Source organism: Lissotriton vulgaris, chromosome 4_1 (assembly GCF_964263255.1).
Source record: "Lissotriton vulgaris chromosome 4_1, aLisVul1.2, whole genome shotgun sequence".
Classification (NCBI taxonomy): Eukaryota; Metazoa; Chordata; class Amphibia; order Caudata; family Salamandridae; genus Lissotriton; species Lissotriton vulgaris.
This window is the reverse complement of record NC_141691.1, coordinates 278,982,758-279,002,112: the sequence shown is the minus strand read 5'-3', so window position 1 is coordinate 279,002,112 and position 19,355 is coordinate 278,982,758.

Below are 19,355 nucleotides of genomic sequence, written 5' to 3'. Positions count from 1 at the left end.
TACAATGATAATTCGAAAAAAAGGGGAATGAATGTTAATTCTCGTATTAAAAAAAGTAACCTATAGAAATGCTTTAATAAGAAAAACTAATTTAAATAAAGCATTTTAGAAATCAAACGAAAGTTAAAAAGTATGGAAAGAGGCACTAAAACAGAGGAAATGAGAACACCTGACAACTGAAAAATGTGACTTAAATATGGGAGGAGCAATGATTTGATCCGATTTGGGGGCCGATTCCGATCCTGGAAAAAAAAACGTCCGTACGATTTTCATCCAGGGCCATCGCCATATGAATCGTACCCGTCCATCCGAGTCGCGTAGTACGATCCGTATTCCGTCAATCCGTACGACCCGACGAGTACGATCGGACCGGAGTATGAGAACGCGATTCGTACGGTCCATGTCAGGTAACAGCGATTGGTACGGAAAAGCACACAATCACTTACACACCGTATGGTGTGTACACCCCATGATACCCCCTGCGATCATGGGGTGTATGCACCGTACCCCACGATCGCAGGGTGTAAGCACCGTACACCCAGCAAACATGGGGTACGGTGCGTACAACCCAAGATTGCGGGGTAGCTAGAAAAGCAACGCAACAACAGGAAAATCAAAGCATCGCTCTTCTTTTAGCTGTTTCTCTCAGTCATTATTGCTGTGCAAGAGGAATCTCCATACATCGCTGTGCTGCTGCCGGAACAGATGCAGGTGCCTGTCTCTACGGAAAGAACCAACGCTTCGAGGGATCGAGGCTGAAGAAACCGACACAGCACCGCTCAAAGCCACTGCATTGATCACTGAAATATCCTTCATTTCCAAGAATCATATCTGGGCAGCAAGTTTTCCCGACACATCACACGCGGACCAGAGCGCTCTCGGAATCGACGCATCACATCACCCTACAGACCGGATTCGACATATCACTTCTTCTTATTGCAGCAGAACTGTTGCATCACCTCGTTAGGGTCTCAGGAACAGACTCATCTATTTGTTTTTAACGCTTCCCATCTCTGCAGCTTGTGGAAAGGGGCGACCGAATCGGTCCCCCCGAACTTATGGCCGAGTGCCTCGATCCCCCCGGGAAGCCATTTTGGGCGGGAGGCGCGTCTCAGCTGGTATGCCCGAAGCGGCGTAGCTGGGGCGCGCTCGTTCCCGCCCTAGAGTGGGCTGGCCTAGACACCGACGCAGCCAGCCACGCCCTCAGGGGCAGGCGGGGGCGGGTATACGCCCGCCCTGAAGACGGATAAAAAGGGACGCAAGACCAGAAGACATCCTCTTGTTCTTGTGCTCTGAAGCTGCACCTCCTCGCTGCACGTGAGCTCGGGACAGAACGAAGAGCCAATTTTGAGCGTTTTAATCTCTCTCTTTGTCTTTTAGATACTTAGTCGAAAGGATGCCCAAGAAAGGAGCAAAGGGAATGTCGACTGACCAGTTGGTTCGGGCACTCATGAAGGACATGTCCGAAATTAAGAAGCGGTTGGCGGAGCGAGACGGCGAGGAGGGATCGGGGCGTCCACCAGCCGGAGGGAAGCCAAAGAGGCCGAGAAGGGGGCCGGTCGGGGGAGACGTCCCGGTTCCCTGTTCTCCGCTCGAGGCGCCAGCCCCGGTACCGACCCCGGTACCGGTTGAGGGGAATCCGATTCCCGTGATAGTCACCCCGACGTCTGCCGAAGATATGCCTCCCGAGTTGGCGGCACAGTTAGCAGCATGGTTGGGGGACAGTAATGGGGGCGCCATGGCTACCGAAGCGCAAGCACTCATAAAGCAGTTGCGCGAGAAACGTGATGCAGCCAAGGTGCCCGCACCGGATGCGGCGATAGACAAGCCACGAGGGACGGAAGCAGCGTCCGGTGCAGGTAAGCGGCCATTGCCGATTGCAAGGGATGAGTCAACACCCTCTCGTAGAGAAAGATTGGGGCAACATGTTCCTTTGCCAATAAAGGAAAAGATTTGGGCGGGGGAATACGTTAACATTTTCTCCCTGCTCGTCGATCACTATGAGGTCGAAACTGTTAAGGGTCAAAAGGATCTGATGCATCCGAGTGTTTGGCGCGCAAAAATGGCCGCCTTTAAAGTGAATGAAAATATTGGTAACTGGGGGAATGCTTGGGGAATTTTCACGGCAATTTTGGGGGAACGTAGGCCTGATTTGCTCCCTGAATTTCCAGTATATCAGTCACGAATTATGGGGTACTCGACATCACACCAAGGTAACCAATGGTTCTGTTATGATAACCTTTTCAGGAAAGCGATGGAGCATAACAAAAGTTTAACCTGGGACTGTTACGATTCTTTAACATGGAATAAGATGAAAGAGTCGGGAATGTTGAAAGTGCCATTGGTGGGGAGTGCTGTTAGTGAGTCCTCCCGCCAAAATGGGGGGACACCCTTTCGGTCGGGTACGGGTACAGACGATTACCCGAGACCCGCCGGCAATACAGGGAAGAGGGGGTTCTGTTTCAATTTCAACAGAAGCAAATGTACTAGGCCCCCGGGATCTTGTAAGTTCAAACACGAATGTAGTGGTTGTGGGGCACCCCATCCTGAGTCCTCGTGCAGAGCCAAATCGGGTGAAAATGGGGGCAGAGGAGGCGCTAAACAGGTCTAATATAGTCCGAGGGGCGCCTTTACCAACCCCGATTGATACCCTGGCGATGATTCCCTGGCTCAGCGAATACCCAGATCGTACTTCTGCTGGGGTGCTACGAAACGGTTTTTCATATGGTTTCCGCATCCCGGTGGGTAACTTTCAGGGTGTCGGGACGTGCAAAAATCAACTTTCCGTCTTGCAGCATACTACTGTAGTACAGGATAAGATCCGGAAAGAGGTTACCCGAGGTCGGGTTGCTGGCCCGTTTCCTGTCCCCCCGGTACGGAACTTTGTTTGTTCTCCTTTAGGGGTGGTCCCCAAGAAGGACCCAGGTGAGTTTCGATTGATCCACAATTTATCAGCCCCTCATGGCCTTTCTGTAAACGATGCAATTAATCCAGAAATGTGTTCGGTGCGGTACGCATCATTCGATGAGGCCGTAGCCATTTTGAATCGCCTGGGGCCCGGGACGCTGATGGCGAAATCAGATATCGAGTCAGCGTTCCGTTTGCTCCCGGTATACCCGGATGACCAACGTTTGTTGGGATTCATGTTTCAAGGTTTGTTTTACATGGACAGGTGTATGCCAATGGGGTGCTCGATATCTTGTGCTTATTTCGAGAAATTCAGTAGTTTTCTGCAATGGGTTTACACGAAGAAAACAGGTTTTCGGAATGTGATGCATTACCTCGACGACTTTCTGTTCCTTGGGGCCGCTGGGGATGATGAATGTGCCCGGGCCTTGACTGAATTTTGTGTTTTAATGAATCAATTTGGCGTGCCGTTGGCACCAGGTAAAACTGTGGGTCCCACGACTTGCCTCGAGTTCCTCGGGATCGAGTTGGACTCTAGTGAGGGTTGTTTTCGTTTACCAGCTTCCAAAGTATCGAAATTCAAGACAGCCCTGCAAATGTGTATCACTGCATCTAAAGTTACGCTGCATCAATTGCAGCAATTGGTGGGGAAGTTGAATTTTGCCTTAAGGGTGATCCCGATGGCCCGCCCCTTCTCCCGTTCGATTGCACAGGCGATGGTCGGCCTAAAGGAGGGTCACCATCGCACGAGGTTATCGGCCGAGGTCCGCCAAGACATGCGTATTTGGTTAGCATTTTTGGCGGATTTCAATGGTCGAGTCGTCTGGAACAAACCGGCCTTGTCCTCTGAAGAGCTTGGTCTATGGACGGATTCAGCGGGAAGCATGGGTTTCGGCGCCATCTTCGGCACGAAATGGTCGGCACAAAAGTGGCCAACATGGTGGCACGATGAGGGGCTGACGAGTAATATTGCTTTCCTTGAGCTGTTTCCTATTTTTGTGGCCCTCAAATCCTGGCCCGATGGATTCAAAAATCATTCTGTCATATTTTGGTCTGACAATATGACCGTTGTAGAATGCATTAATAGTCAGGCAGCACGTTGTAAAATGATTTTGAGGCTGCTTAAAGAAATTGTCTTACTGTGTATGCAACTGAACGTGGTTTTCAGAGCAAAACATGTCCCGGGAGTGATGAATCAGGCTGCTGATGCACTGTCTCGTTTTCAAATGCAGGCTTTCTCGGGTTTCCTTCCATCAGCGGACCCCGAGCCAGCACCCTTTCCCGAAGCTCTCTGGTCTCTCGGTGCCCCGAACTTCGTTACCTCGTGGGAGAGAGTCTAGCACCAAGGACGAGGAAGGCATACGAAGGGGCGTTTCGGGCTTATTTGGCCTTTTTGGGGACTGAGAGAGGGGGACTTTGGGGGCATGAGGATTGGGTAGTACATTTTCTGATGTCCTTGCGTAAGGCTGGGAAGTCGGTGGCTACAGCCCAGAGGCATCGTGCTGCCATCTCCTTTGTTGCCAGGGCTCATAATATCCAGGACCCGACAGCGTCTTTTGCTGTACAGAAAGCGCTGCGTGGGTGGCAACGCCTTGAGGGTCGCAGAGTAGATGAGAGGCGCCCGATAGGTCTGGATAGGTTGTCCCAGTTGCTGGCCACACTCCCCGACATATGCTCGTCTCAGTTCGAGGCCTGTTTGTTCCGAGCCGCTTTTACGCTTGCATTTCACGGGGCTATGAGGATAAGTGAGCTGGTGGCAAGGAGCAAGCGGGATGTGGTGGGGGGTTTGTGCCGGGAACACGTTCAGATCAGGGGTGAGACTATGACGGTATCCTTTGTCAAGTCGAAAACCGATCAAAATGGGGTGGGAGACTGCATAGTCATTCGCAGGATTCCAGGGTCCTCCATGTGTCCGGTGAGGTGTTTAGAGGATTACCTAGCACAAAGGGTGGCATCATGGGGGGGGACAATGTTGAGACACGCGGACGCCACCCCACTGACAAAGTTTCAGTTTCAGCGGGTGCTCGCGATGTCAATTGCCGCAGCAGGCTTGGACCCGGGTGAGTTTGGGACCCACTCCTTTCGGATAGGGGCTGCCACCGAAGCTGCAGCCAGGGGTCTTAATGTGGAACAAGTAAAACGAGTGGGGCGTTGGTCCTCCAATTGTTATAAGAGGTATGTGCGGTTGCACATGTTGTGAAGCTGTAACAATGTACTCACGCTTCTTGTCTTTTGTTTGGTTTTCAGTTACGCAAGCCTTCGAGGCGGGGCGGACTATGCAGTCGACCCAACACCGGGCCAGCGGTCAGACATCACCGGCTGTGAGAAAGGAGGTGTGGGTCGTGGGCCACTCATACGTGAGGCGTGCCGCAGACGTATTCAAAGCAGGTGACATGATTCACGTAGCTGGGGAATACGGGTACAGGATGTCCTTCTACGGAAGGGGCGGTCTCTGTATTGACCAGTTTCAAGCTTACTTTGAGGGTTTGTTAGGGCGGACGAGGTCACCGCCGTCAATAGTCATAGTACATTTAGGGGGCAATGATTTTGTCACCACCGGTAGACGACTTCTCCTGGAGGCAATACTTTCCACCGTAAGTTGGTTGGCGAGGAGAGTTCCGGGGTGCATAGTTGCGTGGTCTCATATGATCCCACGAAAAGTGTGGCGGGGGGCTATTTCGATCCCTGCTTTGAACCATTCTGCTAGGAAACTTAATAACAAAATGAGTAGGTTGTTCCGTTCCAGGACATTGCATTCTATCTCGCACGGTTGTATTAATGATGACAGTATGTATATGGGGGATGGTGTGCATTTGTCTCGGGTGGGAAATGAGTTACTCATAGGAGACTTCTTAGCATGGTTAAAAACGTTGGAACATGACCTTTAGCTAGGAGTTTTGGTGGGGGGCCCGGATAGCCGGTCAACTATCCGGGCCTGTGGCGGTAAGGTCATGATCGGTGAGCACTAATTAGTAGATCCCTATGAGTGGGCGTCACCCAACACGGATGGGAGCGCTCGGGAGAGGTGGCCATTGGCCCCTCAATGGGGAGGCGGTCCCTTCTAAGGATGGGTCGCCGGAAGTAAAGGAAAGGCGGTCAAGGCCCCTTCCTTTGTAGGAGGGGTTACAGCCCCCTCCTGGGGAATTTCCCGGGGCCAGTGACATCTGCGACGGCAGATGCGGTAAGTTGTGTGGGGTTGGGATAAGGGCCACGATACCTTCTAGATACCTCACACGAGTATTCGAACGACCTTTAACTGGCGTCGAGTTTTAGGTGCCCCCGTCAAGTCAAGGGAAATTGGTAGTAGTTGCACTTGAGGTACGCCTCCGTGCTGTCGCCCATCCCAAGTGGGAGGGGTAAGTCCGGTTAGGGATCTTGACACCGGTTATGACCTTGCTGTTGGCCCTTAAACGTTAGGTTGTACAATTTCAATATGCAAGAAATGTTTTGTAGGTTGCTAGTTCGGCTAGGAGAACCTCTGTATTAGAGAATCTGTTAAGGTTAGCCAAACATCGCAATATGGTAATGAAATTGTACATAACATGAAACGTTTAATGTTTTAATTTTGTTTTAATAAATACGGCCGGGATGGTCACTCCATCCCACTTCCAAAAACTTCAAGAACTGTTTCCGGTTTCACTCCTTTTGGGGATTGTGTTGAGAGGGGGTGGCGGGTATCTCGGCTATGTGGAAAGGGGCGACCGAATCGGTCCCCCCGAACTTATGGCCGAGTGCCTCGATCCCCCCGGGAAGCCATTTTGGGCGGGAGGCGCGTCTCAGCTGGTATGCCCGAAGCGGCGTAGCTGGGGCGCGCTCGTTCCCGCCCTAGAGTGGGCTGGCCTAGACACCGACGCAGCCAGCCACGCCCTCAGGGGCAGGCGGGGGCGGGTATACGCCCGCCCTGAAGACGGATAAAAAGGGACGCAAGACCAGAAGACATCCTCTTGTTCTTGTGCTCTGAAGCTGCACCTCCTCGCTGCACGTGAGCTCGGGACAGAACGAAGAGCCAATTTTGACCCACCCACCAGCCCCTGAAGACAGCCAGTTGTGTATAATAAAGTTGATTAATTTTGTTTTGTTTTCGTTTCCAGGTTGCAGTGCCATGTTGATTTTGAATTAATAAAGAATGTTCGTTTTGAGTATGTTGCCATTAAAGATATTCAGTTAGTGTCGAATTTTGATGTATGCTCTTTCGGTCATAGTGGCCAATGTATTCTTAGGTTAATTTGCACTGTCGTATTTATTTTGGTAGGCGGTAAGGTCATGATCGGTGAGCACTAATTAGTAGATCCCTATGAGTGGGCGTCACCCAACACGGATGGGAGCGCTCGGGAGAGGTGGCCATTGGCCCCTCAATGGGGAGGCGGTCCCTTCTAAGGATGGGTCGCCGGAAGTAAAGGAAAGGCGGTCAAGGCCCCTTCCTTTGTAGGAGGGGTTACAGCCCCCTCCTGGGGAATTTCCCGGGGCCAGTGACATCTGCGACGGCAGATGCGGTAAGTTGTGTGGGGTTGGGATAAGGGCCACGATACCTTCTAGATACCTCACACGAGTATTCGAACGACCTTTAACTGGCGTCGAGTTTTAGGTGCCCCCGTCAAGTCAAGGGAAATTGGTAGTAGTTGCACTTGAGGTACGCCTCCGTGCTGTCGCCCATCCCAAGTGGGAGGGGTAAGTCCGGTTAGGGATCTTGACACCGGTTATGACCTTGCTGTTGGCCCTTAAACGTTAGGTTGTACAATTTCAATATGCAAGAAATGTTTTGTAGGTTGCTAGTTCGGCTAGGAGAACCTCTGTATTAGAGAATCTGTTAAGGTTAGCCAAACATCGCAATATGGTAATGAAATTGTACATAACATGAAACGTTTAATGTTTTAATTTTGTTTTAATAAATACGGCCGGGATGGTCACTCCATCCCACTTCCAAAAACTTCAAGAACTGTTTCCGGTTTCACTCCTTTTGGGGATTGTGTTGAGAGGGGGTGGCGGGTATCTCGGCTATGTGAATTGTTGCGCAATTACAGGTACTTGAGAGAAATCACGCATTCATCGTTTTTCATGGACTACTTTGTTTGAAAACCTTTTTAAAGTCATATTCGTATTACATGTATGTTGGATTTTTGTTGTTTTGGTCTTATTGAATTAGATAAAGATACTTTCCTTAACTGGTGTGGTGACCAGTTGTGGTGTTATCACTGTATTACTCTGTGTTTGGAGTACAAATACTTTACACATTGCCTTTGGTTTAAGTCTGTCTGTTTAAGCCAAGCTACCCAGGGGGTGAGCGGGGATTATATAAAGTGTGCATCGCCCTTACCCTGACTAGAAGCAAGGGTCCCTATTTGGACAAAGGTACCTACCTCTGTCAACTAGAGACCCCTAATTTCTTACACTGTGTATTTGATATTTCACTATTGAAAGGCTGTCTGTCCAATAGGCTGATCATTGCACTGTAACATTTTTACATGTGTAACTTGCAATAGGGACAAGATAGGAAAATAGTGTTTAGGCTCTCTGATTTTAGAATCTCTTAACGCACCTTTTTGTGAAAGTGGCTTTTAAATTATATGTTTGAAAATGCCACTTTTAGAAAGCATTCTCTTTCTTTACCTTTCTGTGTGCCTCTGGCTGTTTGTGTTTTCAGCATCTGATGTTTGAGTGACAGGAGCTGGGATGTGCATTCACTCTGGAAAGTCACTGGGGAGGTGAAGGCATGTCCTGTCTTGCCTGGATGGCTAATCACAGGGCTGAAAAGACCTGGTCTGCATTCAGACTGGTGGGAGGAGTTTCGTATGCACCTGAATAGGCTGTGTCTTCTTTTTCACAATGCTTTATCTGCCCCCTGTGGTCATGCTGTACCAGGGAGGTTAGGACTGGTATGGACTGCGTTCAGGGACTCTTACAGTTTTTGTGCAGGAAGACACAACTTCCTGCACAAAAACAATAAGTGAAGACATTTTTCTCCTACAATGTATGCTGTGCATTGTCGCGTATATTTTAAGAAACAAATGAGGAGAAATGAAAAAACTTGTATGGCAGATTTACAAGGTTTGTGCGCCACCATTACGCCACTTTTTGTGCCGTACTGGTTGCGCATGTGTCTCATCCTTATTTTCAAGGAGAAAAAAAGTTACCCTGCATAACTTTTCCTTTCCTTCTAAATAAGGCCCCTTCATACGCCACTCTTTACGTATATATATTACATCATTCATGACATGGTTAGTGACATCACTGATGACATGTCATATGCCATCACTTATTACATCACTGATGACATCATCCCGTAAATGAGGTTTGGTTTGTTATTTAAATTTGTATTATATATATAGCAATCTGCATTGAAGAATGACTGGATATAAAAAATCTGGATAAAGGATTTAGTAGCAGTGTGATTGTTTACTTGAATAATGTATAGTGTCTCATTAAATATTTTGGATAATGACTAAACTGTGTGAATATCTGTATTACTTTGTCAATTGTTCTATAAACTGCTGCACCAGTTGACTTCTACCTACATGAAAATCTATATTACTTACTCATTAGTTAACTGAGTACTCGTATGGGAGAGTGAATGTGTGTGTGTGTGTCCCTGGGGGGGTGACTGCCCAAAGATGTGTGAATAGTTCATTCAGTAGGTTTATGACGTTAAGACTACATGTGATAACAATTGTTTGGGTGTGTTAATATCTTTATGGGTATGGTAATGAGCAAATATTTCTCTCAATGCCACATGGACAATAAAGTACAAAAATAAAAAAAACTGTGTGTGACATTTGTTGTATATAAAGAAGTATACATATAACTAAGTGATTGGATCTGTAAATGTATGGATAACTGTATACTTCTAATACTGATTTTAGAACACTAACTATGAGTTACTATCTAAGTGCTGTTTGTATAAGTATTAGGGGTAGTGCTTTAGGGTTTAGGGTAGTGTAGTGGTGTTTGTGTACTGGACGGGTTGTGCTAAGGATAGATTTAGTGTTTAAGGTAGTGCATTGGTCTTTGTGTAAAGCAGGGGGTTGTGTTGGTGGTAGATTTAGCGTTTAAGTTAGTACAATGGTGTTTGTGTAGTGTAGGGGGTCATGCTGAGGGTAGTGTTGTACAAGGTTTAGAATAGTGCAGTGGTGTTCGTCTACTGTATGGGATAGTGTTGTAGGGTTTAAAGAAGTGCAGTGGTGTTTATTTACTATAGACGTGCATGCTGGGATTAGTGTTTAAGGTTTAGGGTAGTGTAGTAGTGTTTGTGAAGTGAAGGGTTTGTGCTGGGGGTATGTATTAACATTACACTATGACCACTCAAAGTACAATTATCACTACTAACCACCCAAAAGGGTGAAATTATCAGCAGAATGCTAGGAAAACGTTTATCAATAATACATTCTTCTAATAGGTACATTTCAAATCATTACTTGCAGTGTCCCACAATTGATATTACCTCAACAGTAAGTCTCCCCAACTTTCATTTAAGGTGGATAAACATGTTTCATGTGACAGACCCATAGGCTACCGCTGCGGCTTCCACATGCTTCAACACCCGACACATACTCAGCAAGACCTTCAAATATACCCACCCACGAATCAAGGAAGACCATCAACCAAGCACTCATCACCAGCAGGCTGGACTATGGGGGCGCCCTCAATACCGGAATCAAAAAATGTCTACTCCATAAACTTCAGACTGTCCAGAACACCGCAGCCAGAGTCATCCTCAGCATCCCACAACAAGACCACATTACCCACCATAAACGAGCACTCTACATGCTCTTGTCGAAAAATGAGTGACCTTCAAGTTGCTCACACACACCTATAAAGCCCTTCACAACACCGGACTCCAATACCTCAATCTCTTTCTACACCCCCAAAAGAAACCTCCACTCCGCTGACCAGGCCTTGGCCGAAATTCTCTGTATCCACAGAACCAGACAGGAGGTACACCCTTCTCCTACATCATGACCAAGACCTGAAATGCACTCCTCCTCAGCATCAGATGAACCCCCACACTGAAAGCATTCAGGACGACCCATACAACCTGGCTTTTTGAATCACCAAAGCTGCACAAATCCCCCTCATATACTCCCCCAGCGCCTGTAAATCCTCACAGGTGAGTACTGCGCTCTATACATCCCTAATTGATTAATTGACACTCCACCACAGTGTGTGTTTGAGTGTTATCAGCAGGCCCTGCCATTCATTTGCCTGTCTGTAACTCTTAAGGGTAGTGAAATGAGCAGTACTACCTTCTTTAATATACACAGAACACTATATCCATAGTGCATAGAAGTTTGAAGCACTCCATAACCTAAAGCCTGGCTCACTGCAAGACGTTATGCTTACTGACTGAATGATTACATTAATATAAGTAAAGACACTGGGTGAATTCTTAATTGGTTGATTTTTACTTTAGTGAATGAATTACTACATGGTACTGAAAAACTTATTTTGAAATTGCAACAGCTGTCACACTGTGTTTGCTAGAGTATATAGATATTGACTCGGGAATTGTAGGCCTAAAGCACAAGTGTGAAGCTGGTTACACCATACATGCAAAATGCCTAGTAGTTGGAAGCAGTGCATACCCTAAAGCCTGGTTTACTGCAAGAGTGTACGTAGTTATGTACCTGCAAACACATCAACAAACCAAATCATTCTCTCTCAATTTTGCCAAATGGACACTGATTCACAGTGTGATTCTAGACAAATAACAGTAACCTTTGCAGTGTATAAAAAAAGATTAAAAATATTAGATAAACAAATGTATTAAAACTCGCAGTAATAGAATTAAATAAATTAATAGTCTGATATAAATTAGAATACTTAAAGTTTAATAGAAAGTATCTTCGGCATTGGATCAAAGGAAAATATGGGTTTAGGGTAATGAAGAACAATAAAAAAAGTTGTACAAACAAAGGGTAGTTACTACAATGATAATTCAAAAAAAAGGGGAATGAATGTTAATTCTCGTATTAAAAAAAGTAACCTATAGAAATGCTTTAATAAGAAAAACTCATTTAAATAAAGCATTTTAGAAATCAAACGAAAGTTAAAAAGTATGGAAAGAGGCACTAAAACAGAGGAAATGAGAACACCTGACAACTGAAAAATGTGACTTAAATATGGGAGGAGCAATGAATTGATCCGATTTGGGGAACGATTCCGATCCTGGAAAAAAAAACGTCCGTACGATTTTCATCCAGGGCCATCGCCATATGAATCGTACCCGTCCATCCGAGTCGCGTAGTACGATCCGTATTCCGTCAATCCGTACGACCCGACGAGTACGATCGGACCGGAGTATGAGAACGCGATTCGTATGGTCCACGTCAGGTAACAGCGATTGGTACGGAAAAGCACACAATCACTTACACACCATATGGTGTGTACACCCCATGATACCCCCTGCGATCTTGGGGTGTATGCACCGTACCCCACGATCGCAGGGTGTACGCACCGTACACCCAGCGAACATGGGGTACAGTGTGTACAACCCAAGATTGCAGGGTACGGTGCGTACACACCATGATCGCAGGAGTACGCACCGTACCCCTGCTGTCATGGGGCGTACGCACATACCCGGGGGGGCCATTCCGTACCTGTTACGGGGCGAACTCTGCTTTTATGGCTGTTTTCAGTTCCCATAGAAAAAGGTTCGTACTGTGCATACCCGACACGAATCGTACTTGCCGGTACGGAAAAAGCAGCCATGAAGCATACAGATGTCGCGTACAGCGGTTTCTGAGGCAGAATCGTACGGGGATTTGATTCGTACAATCTCTGTACGATTTGTATGGAGTCCAGCTCCTGGAATTTAAATAAAAATGATGGGTAACACTTATATAATGTAAACATAAGGAAAAAGTCCTTATGATAAAATAAAATAAATGTGATCCAATACGTGATACCAATAATTGAAAAAAAGATTTTGCATTTCACCCACGTGATGAATATAAAAGACTCAATAAAAATATTTTGAAAACGTGTGCATTTTTCTTTCAAGGATGGTTTGAAGAATTATACATTTAATGAAAGGACAAAGTACTCAACACTAAAGGAGGAAAGTCAGCACAATTATTATAAAATAGAAAATAGAATAGTATTTTTAAATACCTTCACAGTCAACAAACTTGCAAGCACAGTAGACAGTTTAAATAAAAACACCCTAACCAGGACTGGGGGCATATTATAAAGGATGGTTTGAAACACTTTGTAAAATAAGTGCATCAAAAAAAATTGGCTACATACATGCTGAGGGTATTGTAACTTCACATATGAAAAACAAGCCAATCAACATTAAGATAAGGAAGGTCGAGTTAACCACACAACAGCCAATCAAATGTTTTTAAAATCTGCGCAAGGAAACTGATTGGTCGGTAATACGTCTTCTTCACAACCAATGAAAAAGAGGTGTAGAAAGTTTCTGTCGTTAACATACAAGCAAATCAGATGACCTTGCAAGTACAGGCAGCAAGAGGCAACTGTTACCCCTACACTAACATGCACTTCCCCTACAGATGCACCCCCCTGGACTTAGAATAGTAATTGTTACCCCTACTCTAACCTGCACTTAATCTACAGATTCACCCTGCTCTCTCTTTCAAAATCCAAACCAGATTTACAACACGCATGCACCACTTTTGCGTCACTTTTCCCATCTTAAAAATAATGCAGCGAGCCGGCGAGACCGTGGAAACATTGTGGCTCCTCCCATTATCCCCAACATTTTTTATAAGGCACGGGGGATACAGTCCCCTGGAATATTAGAAAGTACTGATATGGGCTATTTTTCAATGGAAAAAGTAAAAGTTGCGCACCCAGCGCAGCGCTCTGTGTGGCCCCCTGGTGTGCATGTGCTGGATGCACTACTCATATTCTGTAGGCTGCGCAACTCCAGCGCCTGTGCTGCACAACTTCTATGCGTTTGGGAGCCGGCATTACTTTTCCACATCAGGAACTACTAACATGCAGCTCCCATGTGGAAAAAAATCTGATTCACAATTTGAAAGAGAGAACAGATTTCTTTCCTATCGGAGGGTAGGATGGGCACCCAGGGACACTGCAAAAGCCGCCCCCCCCCACAATAAATAAAGTAGCCCCTTCGGAGCCTCACAATTTTTTTATATTTTTGCCCCTGGTATTTATCCCCCCGTAGATTAATTATTAAAAAAACTGTTTTATTTTATTTATTTTACCGCAGAGTCCACGCACCCTACACGTATCTGCCAGATTTTAAAACAAAAAAATGTGGGCCCTGGGGGTCCTTCTGGGACCCCCTAAGCAGGTCTAGAGGGTAAAATTATTTCTACCCTGCCCCCTTTCTCCGTTTTGCACACATATTCCACTGACTTCCTCAGCCTCGCTTCTACCGACGCACAAAATGGCTGCCAACAGTTCCTGGTTTCGAATGTTTACAACCACTTGACAGCCAATAAACATTCAGCGCATGATCAGGACGGTGCGCTTATGGTACAATGACAATCCTCACATCCTCTGCACCCATAGATATATAAATTCATTTAACTGTAATTTTCTCAGGAAATACTGAACAGATTGACACCATATAAGCGAAAGGCACACGTCGGAACTGAGGACTACCTCTTTGCAAAATTTGGCATAATTCCGTTCAGCCGCAGTAGCCGTGGCTAAATGTCCTATGGGAAATTACATGGGGAAAACACATTTTGGGACCCCCTTTTTTCTCGACCCGACTTGACCAATCACCCCGAAACTTTCAGGATAGGAGTGGACCAGAGCCGGACAAAAGTTTGGAAATATTCGCAAATATTCATCAATCGGCGCCAAAGGTATTGGGAATAGAATGTTGCGGATTTCCTATGGATAAAAGGTCCAAACTATAACTACCTACTGGCGACCGCCAGTAGGTAATATATATATATATATATATATATATATATATATATATATATATATATATATATATATATATATATAAATATTTTTTACATCTATATTTTTTACATTGATATTTTTGATACAATATACTTATACTTACCTGTTTAGGTAGGGAGTTAATATTTTTGTATTCTTTATTTTGTTTTCAATATTTTTAACATCTATGTTTTTGTTATTGATATTCTATCAGTGAACCATTTGTGGATTTATTAGAGAGTGAGTGGATGTGTGTGTAGATTTATGAATCAGTGAGTGGGTGTGTAATTACTGGTATAGGTCTGTGAATGGGTTTGTGAATGATTGTGTGGGAGTGGGTGTATGAAATGTTCTATGGGGTGTAGATTAATTACTGAGTTTTGGATGATGTCATCAGTGATGTCATTTGAGATGTCATCAGTGATGTCACAGACCAGGTCATGAATGATGTAGTATCTGCGGTCACAAGCAGTGCATTGTGGCTCAAGTTACATTTAGCTCAGCTAATTCTAACTGCTGAATTTCACTGGTTTTATACAAGTGAAATGTGAGCCTAACTATAACGTCCCTTTTTTGAATGAATTTCAAGGGTTTCTTTTATTCCATTTTGGGTCTGGGTGGAGTTGCGGAAGTAGATAGCATTGCTGTAGTCAAGGTGGCTTGTGACGAAGGCCTGGGTGATGGTGTTTCTGGTATTGATTGGGATCCATCTGAAGATGCAGAGCAAGCAAAGTGTGTGGAAGCAGGAGGAGGCAACTGCATTTACTTGTTGTTTCATAGTCAGTTGGCTGTTGAGGAGGATCCCTGATGTTGCTGCGTGGTCTGTTGGTGTTGGAGTTGGTCTGAGATTAAATGGCCACCAGCTGTGGTCCCAGGCCCAGGTGTTGTTCCTGAAGACTAGTACTCCTGGCTTGTTAGATTTGAGTGTCAGGCAACTTTTGTATGGCCTGAACATCACCCAAGTGGGTATCAGAGCGCTTTACATAAGGATGACACAGAAATAGGAACACATCTCAAAGAGCCAAAACAAGGTACAAGTAGGTCAATGTGTCACACTTGTAAGAATTACATAGTGAAGGGAAATAGGTAGAAGGCTATTGCATCAGCTGATTTAGGACAATAAAAATCAAGAACAAAAGGGACAGTATTGCAGGCAACAGTAGGTCGCAACAGATGACATGAAGTGAGGATATCCAAAAAGTCCTGCGGTCACTTGGCTATGCTAGCCAAGGCGTTGAGAAGTTTGATGTGGCATTTTTCAGATAGAAAATGCCAACCAAACCAGGGGGAATACATCAGTAGAAACCAATTTACTAAGCCATGTTCTCAGAAATTAATTAAACTTCTATAGTGGATGTGATAATTAGGGTTGTGCAATGTTCCAAGTGACAACCATGACCCAGAGAAGGCAAATTATCTTTCCAACACTAGACATTCAGAGGAGGTCAAGTTACATAATGTTCTATGGAAAAACTTACAACCTCTCACGTTCAGAGCACACAAAGATGCCTGGCATCTTGTGGTGGCTCTGCCAGGCCCAACAGCCTCATGCCCTGATAGATGATGGTATTCTTTGTGCTTGACATTGAAGCCATTGTGGGAATTCCAGGAAGAGCTGCGAATGGTAAATACAAATACTACCTTGCTAGCACTAACAAATTCACCCTGTCTGCACTCTAGCACCCCTGTTCTCTAACTCAAATCTCTTCACTAATGGCACCCTGACAACTCAACATTTACAAATAATGCCTGTTACCACTAAATATATACTCCACCTAATCACTATCGACAAGTTGTGATTCAGGTACACCTTTTTCCTTAATACAACTCCTAAAATAAACCCATCCAAACAGATGAAGTATCCTTATTGCAGCATAAATCACACCACCCATATGTAATACCTACATCTAAAATATTACTAATAACACTGTACGCATTACAGTTTACAGTTCGATTAGTAATATTTACTAGTTGCAATAGTAGAAATTATAACAGATGTAGCCATGTTCCCAAGGCTACAATATTCCAGGACAGGTTTTTACCAATTCCTGTCACTCCATTACGTTTGGATATTTTTATTCATTTTGGGCATATTTCATAAGAACATATTAAATTATGGCTAACAGCTATGGAATGGCAAGGTAAAGTCCAAAATAATATTTCTCAATGTTACTTGTATGGATAACTCTCCTTTGATACATCTTCTTAACAGAACTTATGATCTGTCACCAATTTTAATTTAATTCACTAACAGTTGAACGTTGACTTACCTACATATAAGTTAAAGTATAAGTGTAGCAAAAGGACAACAATATGCCTGCTTATGTTAAACCAGAGTCTTTTATCCGTTTCACACAAGTTTCTCTTTCTCCTCTGGCTATTCCGCTAATTTTTCAAAATCATCTTTCAAATTTTAGGAATATTGCACTGTTAAATGTGCTGATAGTATTATTTAATTATTTAATGTTGCTTTCCTTTGTCTTATTTTTATACCATACATATACAACATAACCAGACTAGAATAGGTAAAAAATTTGATTATTGTTACTTGAACTCTATATTGGGGGTGGCTGGAATTTGCGTAGTCACGTTACGCAAAGTTCTGCAAAACGGTAAAAAATTTCAGCAAGCTAAGCAGAATTCCATGAGCATGCAGAATTGCTTGTTCCGCCCAATTGCAATGCGTTTTTCCTTTTCGGGGATCCTGTTTGCCTGATCGGGGGGAAATATCACATGTACTTGCCCACGCGGTTGCCAATTGGCGCCCCATCTTGTTTCACTTGTACCGCCCGCTCGCAATGTGTGTTTCCTGTTAGCGACCGAAGATGTCTGATGGGGCGTCCGAATGACGTGTTCGCTATCGCACACTCTTGCGGAATTATGCGGCTGGCTACCAAAATCTCGTGCCACACGCAAACGGATAGGAGAACTCGTCGCCGAATGCAGGGATCCCGGTAAGTTGCTACCACGCACATGAACACACATTTTGAAGGCACAAACAAGGAATTTAACATTTAGCCACCGTAGGGGCCAAATCCTGGGGGCAAAAACATTTAATGTAATGGGGGGGCCAGAGGTGCCCCCCATGCCTGGGGACCGCCACCCCATGGGGCTTTCAAGTAAAAGGGTGGGGGACTCAAAGGCCCCCCAAGCCCTGGGGACCACCACCCCCTGGGGCTTTGTTGATTGTGGGAGAGGGCTGTGTGGCCCCCTCTTGGAGCCATTTAGGACCCTGGGGACATCACCCCCCAGGGCCAGCTCCTGCAGTGTCTTGGGGTGCCCACCCCTGGGACTCTGCTGGTTGCTATGGCAGGGTGGGAGCATCATGGCTCCCGCCCTGCCATAGCAAACTTAGTTTGGATTTTGAAAGAGAGACCATGGAAACCTGCTCTCTTTTTCAAAATGCAAACCAGATTGCTTTTCCACACATGGAGCTGCATGTTAGCAGCTCCCCATGTGGAAAAGCAATGCTGGCTCCTGAAGCGCGCAGGGAGCCGGCGGGACCGTGGGGGCATTGGGGCTCCCTCCACGGTTCCCAACATTGTGTATAGGCCCCGTGGGATAGGGTCCCCGGGGAGAATAGAAATTAGTGGTAGGTGCTAAAAAAAGATTTTACGGTAAAATTAGGAGTCGCGCACCCAACGCGGCGCTCAGCGCAGTCCCCTGGTGTGAACGTGTTGGGTGCACGACTCCAGCGCGGCCCGATGGTGTGAACACGTTGGGTGCGTGACTCCAAAACACGCTGGGTGCGAGACTCCAAGCAAAAAAAAAGCAATATTTTTTACATATACATCAAGCTTATGTGTTTAGAACTTGGGTGGCTCTAAAAAGAGCCCTTGTGTTCATTGGGGGATTTTTGTACCTATAAGTAAGTACTGATGCAGAGTCTAAAGTTGTTGAAGAAGACTCTGTTACCCTCATCTGTGAAATGTACACCATCTCTCCTATAGATGCATAATAAAATGCAGATTGTTGTTATAAATCGACCCCATCCTATTGTCTCAGAGATAAGCAGAAACAGCTTTATTGACATGTTTCCTAGCTTTTTCTAAATGTGGACAACATTGATTGGACCAGTTCCATTTCTGTCTTTGGCATATGTTAGAATAGACAAAGGCAGTTTGGGGTAAAAGTGACATCAATTCTCCTAAGCATTTCCAGACCTACCCCAGTCAAAGTGCCTAGGTCATTGCCACCACAGTGCACAATCTATGAGGTCAGGGTGTTGGAGATGCAAAAAGGATCTAAACAATGACATCAATTGGTGCCACTTTATTCCTCTTTGTCCAATCCATTTAATGTCTCCATTTGACAAAGCTAGGTCTTTGTCTATACCTCTGTTTTCTGCATACCTTTGGCTCCAGAAAATCTAGCTGTGTCCTACAATCCATGATCTAAGCATCTTGAAGGTCTGTCTGGATGCACTCAGAAGGTGTCTGTATGTGAAATGGGCAGTTTGAAAACTAAGATTGTTCTAAAATGGTGGATAAGATGCAGTTTTAAAAAAAAGAGAAATGATTGGCTGAGAACATTCTAGACTGAAAAATAGGTTGCATGTTTCTTTG